This window comes from Triticum dicoccoides, chromosome 6B, assembly GCF_002162155.2.
Source record: "Triticum dicoccoides isolate Atlit2015 ecotype Zavitan chromosome 6B, WEW_v2.0, whole genome shotgun sequence".
NCBI lineage: Eukaryota > Viridiplantae > Streptophyta > Magnoliopsida > Poales > Poaceae > Triticum > Triticum dicoccoides.
The window spans coordinates 486,201,000-486,212,089 of NC_041391.1; positions in this window are offsets into that span (position 1 = coordinate 486,201,000).

Below are 11,090 nucleotides of genomic sequence, written 5' to 3' on the forward strand. Positions count from 1 at the left end.
GGTTATCCGGACGTGTACCTCAGACTGGGTGAAGCCGAAAACTAGTGTTCTTAAGGGAATATTCCGTCGGCGAACTGAAGATGTTCTTTACTCACTACACTACAAACCCCCAGATGTTAAAAATGCTACGATTTTTCTCAATCACAGTACAGACGTGCATGTTAACGCCCAGCGAAAGGAACCCTTAATGGAACTATTCTCTCTCGAAGATGTTAATTACGATCGAAATGTAATATAGCATAACTAGCCGGATACTTGTCTGTTCAAGCAACTATGACCCCTACGCCTGGTTTCCACGCATACCCCAGTATATATTATTGAGCGGGTATTCAGAAGCACTCCACACCCTCGGGTTCAAAGGTTGAAGCGAAAAGGTCTGCCATGACATTTATAATTCAGCTAGAGACACAATTTGTCATTTGAAGTACATAGTCACTTAGACTCAAAAACTTCTTCTATGCTATCCAAAAGGCTATCTAACCTACAATCCTATTGGGAATACTTGGCGGCTACTTGTACCTAGTCATATACCAAACTGACAGGAATCTCTTTTCCATCTGACCCTAGAGGTCGGGCCATGTGATTCGGGTCGAGCTTGGTATACCGTGTCTTTACCATGGCCCAGGCCTCTCTCGCCCCTTCACGGCATGCCGATATCTTCCATAGTCGGAAGCGACACTGTGCTCCCTTAAACAGCTGTACAAGCCCCTTCATACTTCCTGGAGGGGAGTCGGATGGCCATAAGGCCTTGGCAATACTTTGCATCGTATGCCGAGCTCGCTCGTGCATTTGCAACAGCTCTTGTAGCAGATCGCTCGACGATCCGGACACCTCCTCTTCAGGACAGCCCGTCAGTATACCTACATACATAATTATCGTCAGTTTCTTTCCTTGCTGAAGTATGTAAAGGTAAGTCCGAACACATACTAATTATGCTGCCTCGAAGCTTCTTATTCTCCCTCATAGAGTCAGCTAGCTGGTCTCGCACATATTTTAGCTCTTCACCGAGCTTGGTGTTGGCATCTTGGAGTTTGTTCTTCTCCATCTTGACTTGTGTCAGTGTATGTTCGCCCGCAGCCAGTTGCCTTTGAGCTCCTGGATTTCCCGCTTGTGCGACCTCAGGTGCCCCTGTCATAAGATTTGCACCTGCATTAATAATTCTTGTATATGATTATGTCTTCTCGATAGAGGGGAACATTACCAGACACTGCCTTCTTGGATTTCTCCAGTTCGGCGGTAGCAATAGCTAGCTGGGCCTGGCAATTTTAAGCTCTTGAGATAATAGGTTGTTCTTCTCTGTGAGCACCTGGTTCTATAATGATCCTTAAATCAGTTTTATTAACCGCTTCAAGTCTCGGGGGCTACTGATATATGATTATCAGACTTGTGCAAACTACAAACCTTACCCGAATATCTTTCAAATACTGGTTTGTGGCCCGCGCAAGCCCATCTTGAGCAGCTCAGATGTATGCATCACCCGAGTTAAAGGCATTAAAAGCCTCTTCTGAAAAACCAGGGTCGCGAAGAGCGGCCCGCCTACGCCGATGATTCATGGTGCTTTCTACTTCGGAGTTTGTGGCGGATACTTTATCCGAATCCTCCACAGAAGGACAATCTGGTGTCACTTCTGCGTCAGCCTCTGTCCTCGAGATAGGGTCGGGAATCCGGCTAGTAGAAGCATGACCGGCAGGTTCCCCGGACACAGTCCGACGAATATTTTTCCTAATAAGACACAACGGATGGAGTCATACTTTAAGATGACGAATATGGAGCATATTTAAAACCTTACCTCCTTAATGAAGGCTCGACTATATTTCTATTTGCCTTCTTCTTCGGAGGCCTGCCTGTCGTAGGCGCCACCTTTTTGCGCGTTGCCTCAGGAGCAGCATAGCGCGTCGAGTGCCTCCCCTTAAAAGAGCATAATATAGTGCGGTGGGTAAGGAGAGAAGAAGGAATCCTCTTAAAGGACAAGTCTCATGATTACTTTCATGTGATGCAGGGAGGAGGCCGGGATAGTCAGCAATGATGGCCACTTCTGTGCCATCACAGCTCGCCTGGTAGAATACCCCTTCCCCCAGCTCCACGAATATATCCGGATCCTCTTCGAATCTGGGGTCAAGGGCTCGGTTGTGGTCCTCTGGCTGTGGAGCTGGGCTGCGGATATCCCTGGTGATTTTCCGCCATTCCTGTTATAAATGGACGGGTTAATATTTATAAAAAAGCACTCAAGGACTAAATAGAGTAGAGTAGTGGGATGGAAACTCACCCGGCTGGGAGGGTTGTACATGGAAAATCCATCTCCGGGCTTGATGTGTATGAACTCCTCTTTCTCCCCTATGTATAATCCGGACAGTATTTTCGCCAAATCAGTGGGAGTGTCCGGACCCTTCCGACCGAAGCGGGTGGCATCGTCTTCTCCGTTGAAATGCCACATGGGATGCCGTCGGTATTGGAGCGGCTGAACCCCTCGCATTATGGATATTGCCATAACCTCGATTATCGACAATCCGGATTGAGCAAGCATCTTTATCTTGCTCATCAATTGATGGACTTCCATACTATCTTCGTCCTTAAGGCTCCGGGGACGCCAGTTGAGGCGTTTCTTCAACGGAACACTTGAAAATTCAGGTAGACCCATTCGGATTGGGTCAGGAAGAGAGACGTCCTCAACATAGAACCATTCGGAAGGCCATTCTTCAGATGCCTTCTTCAGCATGCCAGATAGGTATCCAGTCCCGGCGATGCGCTAGATTTCGGCTCCGCCCACTTGGAATATTGATCCCTCTTGGTTACGAGGGACGAGGCAAAACAACTTCTTCCATAACTCAAAATGGGCCTCACAACCCAGGAATAGCTCGCAAAGAGCAACATAACCTGCGATATGCAGGATGGAGGCGGGTGTGAAGTTGTGCAGCTGGAGGCCGTAATGCTCCAGAAGCCCTCGGAGGAACGGATGGATTGGAAATCCGACGCCTCTCAGCAAATAGGGAACGAAGCATACTCGTTCCCCCTGGATGGGTTGGGGAACTTCTCCGCCTGCTCCCCACCATCAAAAGAAGCAAATCCGGCTTGAACGGGGACTAGATATGCGCGCGCGGGGGGGGGGGGGATCCCTGGGTCTGCAGCTTCACCAGTTGGCCGTGGGATACAAAACACTTTTCTCAATCTCCCTGTTTGGGACCGTCAAGGTGGGAGGAAGATCTAGGAGTGCTAGCCATGTTGGGATGGTTTTTGCGTGCAAGCTCCGAGGATTCCTCGTTTGGGGGAGATGGTGTGGATTGGATCTGAAGATCCATGTCTCTTTAAATAGACAATTTATTCACATGGTCAAGGTGGCAAGTGTAAAAATGCCCTGACCTCTCGCATCCGCTCAACACGTGGAAGCTTAAATCGTGAAGGTGCAGAAGCCGATGAGCGTGACATTAAATGAAAAGCCGGACACTACTCTTTAAAATAGGTACCTCGAAGTGTTCGGAGAAGGAACCAGCCTTGCAATGCCGAAGACAATCTGCGCGCCGGACTCAACGTCATTGAAGCCTAGTTCGGGGGCTACTGAGGGAGTCCTGGACTTAGGGGTCCTCGGACAACCGGACTATATACGTATGCCAGACTGTTGGATTATGAAGATACAAGATAGAAGACTTCGACTGTGTCCGTATGGGACTCTCCTTTGCGTGGAAGGCAAGCCTGGAGATTTGGATATGTAGATTTCTTTCTCTGTAACTGACCTAGTGTAACCCTAGCCCCCTCTGGTGTCTATATAAACCGGAGGGTTTAGTCCGTAGCGACAACGACCATAATCTCATAGGCTAGCTTCTAGGGTTTAGCCATTACAATCTCGTGGTATATAAACTCTTGTAATACTCATATTCATCAAGATCAATCAAGCAGGAAGTAGGGTATTACTTCCATAGAGAGGGCCCGAACCTGGGTAAACATTGTGTCCCCCGCCTCCTGTTACCATTAGCCTTAGATGCACAGTTCGGGACCCCCCACCCGAGATCCGCCGATTTTGACACCGACAACATGCATTTATAAAAGCCTCAAAGGGCATCAGACTCTTTGTGATGTGCTCAAAAAGCAGTTTTTGAACATGAACCCTAGGAAAGAGGGTATTGCCTTTGAGAGGAAACTCAATGCTGATGGGACCTACTGGAAACCTGAGCAGTATCCCAAAACCTCATGGGTTACTGCGAAAGGACCTCCTGTAGATCCATGCACTCTATCTTGCTTTACTTGTGATTCTTCGTATTCCTCTGATGAGTCATTTGACTCCAACTATAAATTGATCAAGAATCAGAATGGTGAAGTATTTGCTCGATATGTTGGAACTAACTGCAGGAACGGCCCCCCTATGAAGAAAATCTGGATTCCCAAAAGGTGCCTTAAAAATCTTTAGGTGAATGTCATCATGACACCACCTATGAAGAAAAGGAACCCCAGATCAAATTCTTAATGTGGACCAAATTCTTCATCTGGATCAAAATCATCATATGAACATCATCGTGCTAACACTTCCGTTTCGCAGGGAAAGTCTAAAGGCTATGAATATGTGCATTATTCTTCAAACCATTATGTTCATAAGTCCTCAAAGAATTTCTCTGCTTATTCATATGCTTATCCTAACCACTCTTCTGTGAAACAAAGTGCACTGGCTTCAATGCCATCTTTTTCTTATGGAGCTCGCGGAATGATGAACTCTTTGCCACCCCTCCAGATGTGGGTGGTGAAGAAAAAGAACTAATCTCTTATGCAGGGTCAGGTCTCTAGACGAACTTAATTGTCTGAAGAATTTGCTGCAGACCTGAATGTGCTTGAATGGACGCAAGCTAATCATGAAGAAATGAATCACTCATTTCTCTCGTCCTCATATTGCTATATTTGTTACTGTTGATGAAATTGATATCATATTCTTCACTGATGAAGTATATGGGTTTGTAAGTTGCACTAATTCATCTGCAGGATGAACAACCTAAAGCTATTGAGTGGGTCCTCGACAGTGGATGTACAAATCACGTGAACGGTGACAGGAACTTCTTGATGGACACTGATTTGTCACCATCTCATCTGAAGCATATCACCTATGCTGACAAAGGCAAAAGCAAGGTATTGGGTCTAGGTAAGGTTGCGATCTCAAAGGATAAACACATGGACAAAGTCATGCTTGTCGAGTCCTTAGGATTCAACCTCATGCCTGTCTCAATGCTTTGTGATCTTGATATGGTTGTCGTCTTTGGTATATATCGTTGTATTGTGCTAATGGAAGCTGACAATTCCAAAGTCTTCGAAGGCTTTAGGAAAGGAGACTTGTATATTGTTGATTTCTCTGCAGGACCTTAGCCTGCCACGTGTCTACTTGCAAAAGCTTCAGAATGCTGGCTATGGCATCGACGACTTGGTCATGCTAGGATGAGGAACTTGCATACACTCGTGAAGAAGAAGCATGTCATTGGCATCGAGGGTGTCAAATTCCTCAAAGATCATCTTTGTGGGGCTTATGAGGCTGGAAAGATCACCAGAGCCAAGCATCCCTCAAAGACTCTATCATGACCACTTCTCGTCCCTTTGAATTACTTCATATGAATCTCTTTGGCCCTACTCATTATGCCACGTTCTCTAGTTCTGCATCATTATATGGCTTTGTCATAGTTGATGATTATTCTTGTTACACATGGGTGCATATCATCACTTACAAAAATGAAGTGCAGGAAATCTTTAGACGATTTTCCTCAAGAGCTTCTACTAACTTCGGCGTGAAGATCAAGCATATTAGGAGTGATAATGGAACTGAGTTCAAGAACATTGGTCTCGATGAATATCTTGATATACTTGCTATTACTCACGAGTTATCTGCTCCCTATACTCCTCAGCAGAATGGCGTCGTGGAGCGCAAGAACAGAACTCCTGTTGAGATGGCTCGCACCATGCTTGATGAATACAAGACACCATAGTGCTTTTGGCCTGAAGCTATTGATACTGCACCACATCATCAATAGGGGATATCTTCACAAATTCTTCAAAACTACCTCATATGAACTCCTCCCTGACAAGAAACCCAATGTAAGTTATTTCAAAGTCTTTGGTGCTAAATGCTAGATTAGAGATCCTCACCATCACTCTAAATTTGCACCGAATGCACATGAGGGTTTTATGCTTGGTTACGGAAAGGACTCGCACACCTATAGAGTCTTCAACATCAATCATCACAAGATTGTTGAAACTGTAGATGTGCGGTTCGATGAAACTAATGGCTCGCAAAGAGAGCACTTACCTCCCGTGCTAGATGAAATGTCACCCGAGGAATCCATCAAGCTCAAAGCTACTGAGGATATCATCCCTACTGAAGAATCTGCTAAAGAAGTCATTTCGGATCATGAAGAAAATCACACTGTTGCTGCTGAAGAAAATAGTCCTGAAGAAATTGCTGGGCCTAAGCAAAGTTGTCAACCTGCACATCCTCATGTTGCAAACGAAGTGCAGATCGAGAAAATCATCGATGACATCAACGAACCAGGTCCTCTCACACGCTCAAAAGCTTCACCCTTATCTAACTTTTGTGGGCATTTTGCATTTGTCTCTATCACAGAGCCCACTAAAGTTGATGAAGCATTCATGGAATCTGAGTGGATTCAAGCCATGCAAGATGAATTGCATCAATTCGAGCTCAACAATGTGTGGTAGCTTGCCAAGCAACATGACCCACGCAAACACAACATCATCAGTATCAAATGGATCTACCGCAACAAACAAGATGAAAATGGCCTTATGGTGAGGAATAAGGCTCGTCTCATAGCTCAAGGCTACACACATGTTGAAGGAATTGCTTTCGATGAAACTTTTGCACCTGTTGCTAGACTTGAGCTATTCCCTTATTGCTTTCTTACGCTAACCATCATAATATCATCTTACATCAAATGGATGTGAAAAGTGCATTCCTCAATGGTAAGCTTGAGGAAGAAGTATATGTTGCTCAACCACTAGGTTTTGAGGAAATTTCCAGATCACGTCTACAGACTCAACAATGCCCTCTATGGCCTCAAGCAAGCACCTCAGGCGTGGTATGACACACTGAAGGAATTCCTCATGAAGAAAGGCTTCAAACCCGGTTCACTTGACCCAACTCTTCTCACCAAAGCATATGATGATGAATTATTCGTGTGCCAAATATATGTTGATGATATTATCTTTGGCTGTACTAATCAAGGTTAAAGTGACGAATTTGCCTATATGATGAGTGAGGAATATCAAATGTCTATGATGGGAGAGTTGAAATTCTTCTTAGGTCTTCAAATTCATCAACAACACAATGGCATATTCATATCTCAGGGGAAATACCTCAAGGATGTGTTGAGGAAATTCGGCATGCAAGATTGCAAAGGCATCAAAATCCCTATGCCCACAAATGGCCATCTATGCACCGATGAAAATGGTAAAGACTTTGATCAAAAGGTATACCGCTCTATGATTGGCTCTTTATTGTACCTATGTGCATCTAGGCTGTATAGTATGCTTAGTGTTTGCATGTGTGCCCGATTTCAAGCTACACCGAAGGAATCACACCATAAGGTTGTGAAGCATATTCTTCGATATATAGCTCACACTCCAACACTCGGATTATGGTATCCCAAGGGCTGTTCCTTTGATCTCATTGGATATTCTAACTCCGACTATGCTGGTGATCGGGTGGTCCGCAAGTCAACATCAAGCACATGTTATTTCCTCGGACAATCCTTGGTATGTTGGCCCTCGAAGAAGCAGAACTGCGTATCACTCTCTACTTCTGAAGCTGAGTACATTGCTACTGGATCCTGCTGTGCTCAATTGCTATGGATGAAGCAAACCCTCAAGGACTATGGCATCAATGTGAAGAATGTGCCACTCTACCGTGACAATGAGAGTGCTATCAAGATTGCTCACAACCCAGTTCAGCACTCGAAGACAAAGCACATCCAGATTCGTCATCATTTTCTTCGTGACCATGTGTTGAAGGGCGACATCTCCATCGACCACGCAAATACTAAAGACCAGCTGGCCGATATCTTCACAAAGCCCTTGGATGAGAAGAGATTTAGCAAGTCGCGATGTGAGATAAATATCTTAGAATCTTCGAATGTTCTTTGAAAAGGACACACATCCTAACTCTTATGCAAACTTGATGACTTAGATGTGCAACGAAGTAATGTTTTTCTTAAATCAATGGAGACTAACCCTCTAAGTGTAAAGAAATTAATGAAGAATTTGATTCTCAGAACCCTACGACAATTGTACGTGATGTCTGAAATCATCATTCTTATACGGTGGGTTACGCCACCAACCAAAGTTGAAAATCTTCAATTTGAGTTTTTCTTCATTTTTGAAATTCCTCAATTGTCCAGTTTCTTCAACTTTGTATTGTCTTCACTCATTCCGTCGTTTTTCTTCACTGACTATATATTGAGTATAAGGGATAGTTGTAGCCTCTTTCGATAAGTAAGAGTGTCAAACCCAACGAGGAGCTAAAGGTAGAACAAATATTCCCTCAAGTTCTATCGACCATCGATACAACTCTACGCACGCTTGACGTTCGCTTTACCTAGAACAAGTATGAAACTAGAAGTACTTTGTAGGTGTTTTCGGGTAAGCTGGCAAGAAAGTAAAGAACATGTAAATATAAACTAGAGGCTGTTAAGATAAAGACACAACTAAAGTAAATATAGCGAGTGTGGAAAAGTGGTGGTAGGAGTTGTGAAATTGTCCCTAAGCAATTGACTATGTTACTAGACCGGTAATCGCTATTGCAATTCTATTTGAGGGAGAGGCATAAGCTAACATACTTTCTCTACTTGGATCATATGCACTTATGATTGGAACTCTAGCAAGCATCTGCAACTACTAAAGATTCATTAAGGTAAAAACCCAACCATAGCATTAAAGTATCAAGTCCCCTTTTATCCCATACGCAAACAACCTACTTACTCGGGTCTGTGCTTCTATCACTCACGCCACCCACCATAAGCAAATCATAAACTATTGCAAACCTACAGTGGGAATCCCTCACGCTTGCGCGACACGGAGGGCAAAATAGGACAGCACCAATAATAAAACATGCAACTCAAACCAATCATAGCAATTCATCAATCACCAATAGGACAACGAAAATCTACTCAGACATCATAGGATGGCAACACATCATTGGAAAATAATATGAAGCATAAAGCACCATGTTCAAGTAGAGGGTACAGTGGGTTGCGGGAGAGTGGACCGCTGGATATAGATGGGGGAAGGTGATGTAAATGTTGGTGAAGATGGCGGAGGTGTTGGTGAAGATCGCGGTGATGATGATGGCCCCCGGCGGTGTTCCGGCGCCACCGGAAGCAAGGGGGAGAGTGCCCCCCTTCTTATTCTTCTTCCTTGAACTCCTCCCTAGATGGGAGAAGGATTTCCCCTCTGGTCCTTGGCTCCCATGGCTTGGGAGGGGCGAGAGCCCCTCCGAGATTGGATCTATCTCCCTGTTTCTGCATTCTCTAATTCTACCCCTTCACTGTTTCCTTTATATCTGGAGATCCGTAACTCCGATTGGGGTGAATCTTTCGCCCAGATCTTTATCATAAAATTATCTTTCTTGCGCCAGAAGAAGAGCGTCAGCCGCCTTACGGGTGTACCACGAGGGTCAGGGGCGCGCCTCCCTACCTCGTGACCACCATGGACACCGTTTCGCATTGATTTTACTTCCAGAAAATCATAAATATTCCAAAAAGAATCTCCGTCCATTTTTATCCCGTTTGGACTCCATTTGATATTGGGTTTCTGTGAAACAAAAAACATGCAATAGACAGGAACTGGCACTAAGCACTGGATCAATAAGTTAGTCCCAAAATAATATAAAAAGTTGCCAAAAAGTATGTGAAAGTGAATAATATTGGCATGGAACAATAAAAAATTATAGATACGACGGAGACGTATCACACACACACACACACACACACACACACACACACACACACACACACACACACACACACACACACACACTTGAGTTTCATATCCTCTACAACATTCACTTACTGCTAATTCTTCAAGTTGCCTTTTCTGCTAAGTGAATGTGATCGGACCCTTTCCCCCTCTATGTTAAACTCAACCCACTCTGTTCACAAATTCTTCATGTGCATTCTACTTGAAACCCGTTTAAAATCTTCACTATGTCCTTGTCAGCTGAAGAATTTGCGAATGAAACATTAAAATATTCTTATCTGAATTTTCGGCTTTTGCCGCTCAAACCGTTCCACATCCCACGATAAGATTTATCTATTCACCCACAATCTCACACGATCTCCACCACACTGTATGTGGGTGACACATGTCGCTAGGATGAGAAGGGTCAGGGGCACGTTCGTCCATTTTCCTCGATCGAGCGGTTTTTCACCTCGACTATAAATACACCTCACCCTCCTCAGACTGCATTTACCCCGCTCGATCTCACTTCCCTCGCTCGAGCTCTCAAGCCCTAGCGCCGCCGCTACCTTCATCGTCGCCGGTGAGAAGAGCTTCACTGCCTCGACCTCGTCGCCGTCGTACTCGCGCCGGCCGTAGATATCTTCACCCCGCCACCGCCGTAGTTGTCTTCCTCTGCCAAGTTAGGGCGTGGAAGATCTGGACTAATGAACTTCCAATCTATACTCTCATTTCGTCGTGTTCTTCGTCAAGGGTAATTAAAAGTTACTTTTACTACCTTTGTTGATTCTGATGGTTTTCATAAAATCTTTAAAAGGTGTTTATTCCTCAACTTCCACACTCTAAACACCTCACATAATCATCTGTTCTTGATCTGTTTCTCTAAGTGACATTTTTCCTCAAGATTCCTCAATTGTGTGAATTTCACAATCCATACAACTCTAGAACCTAAGTCAAAGAACGCTTAGAAAAATTCTTCAAGACATATCTAGTCAATTTCCTCAAACTTGTTCCATTTTGCAAAAACTTCTGAGAACGCATATGACCTCTCCAAATTCTTCGCACCTATACTCTGTTTACAGGTACACATGTCTGTTGCTGAATCACTAGGTTCTCATCAACTTAACTCATTTGAAGCGTTCCTCGAAGAAAAGCTGCAT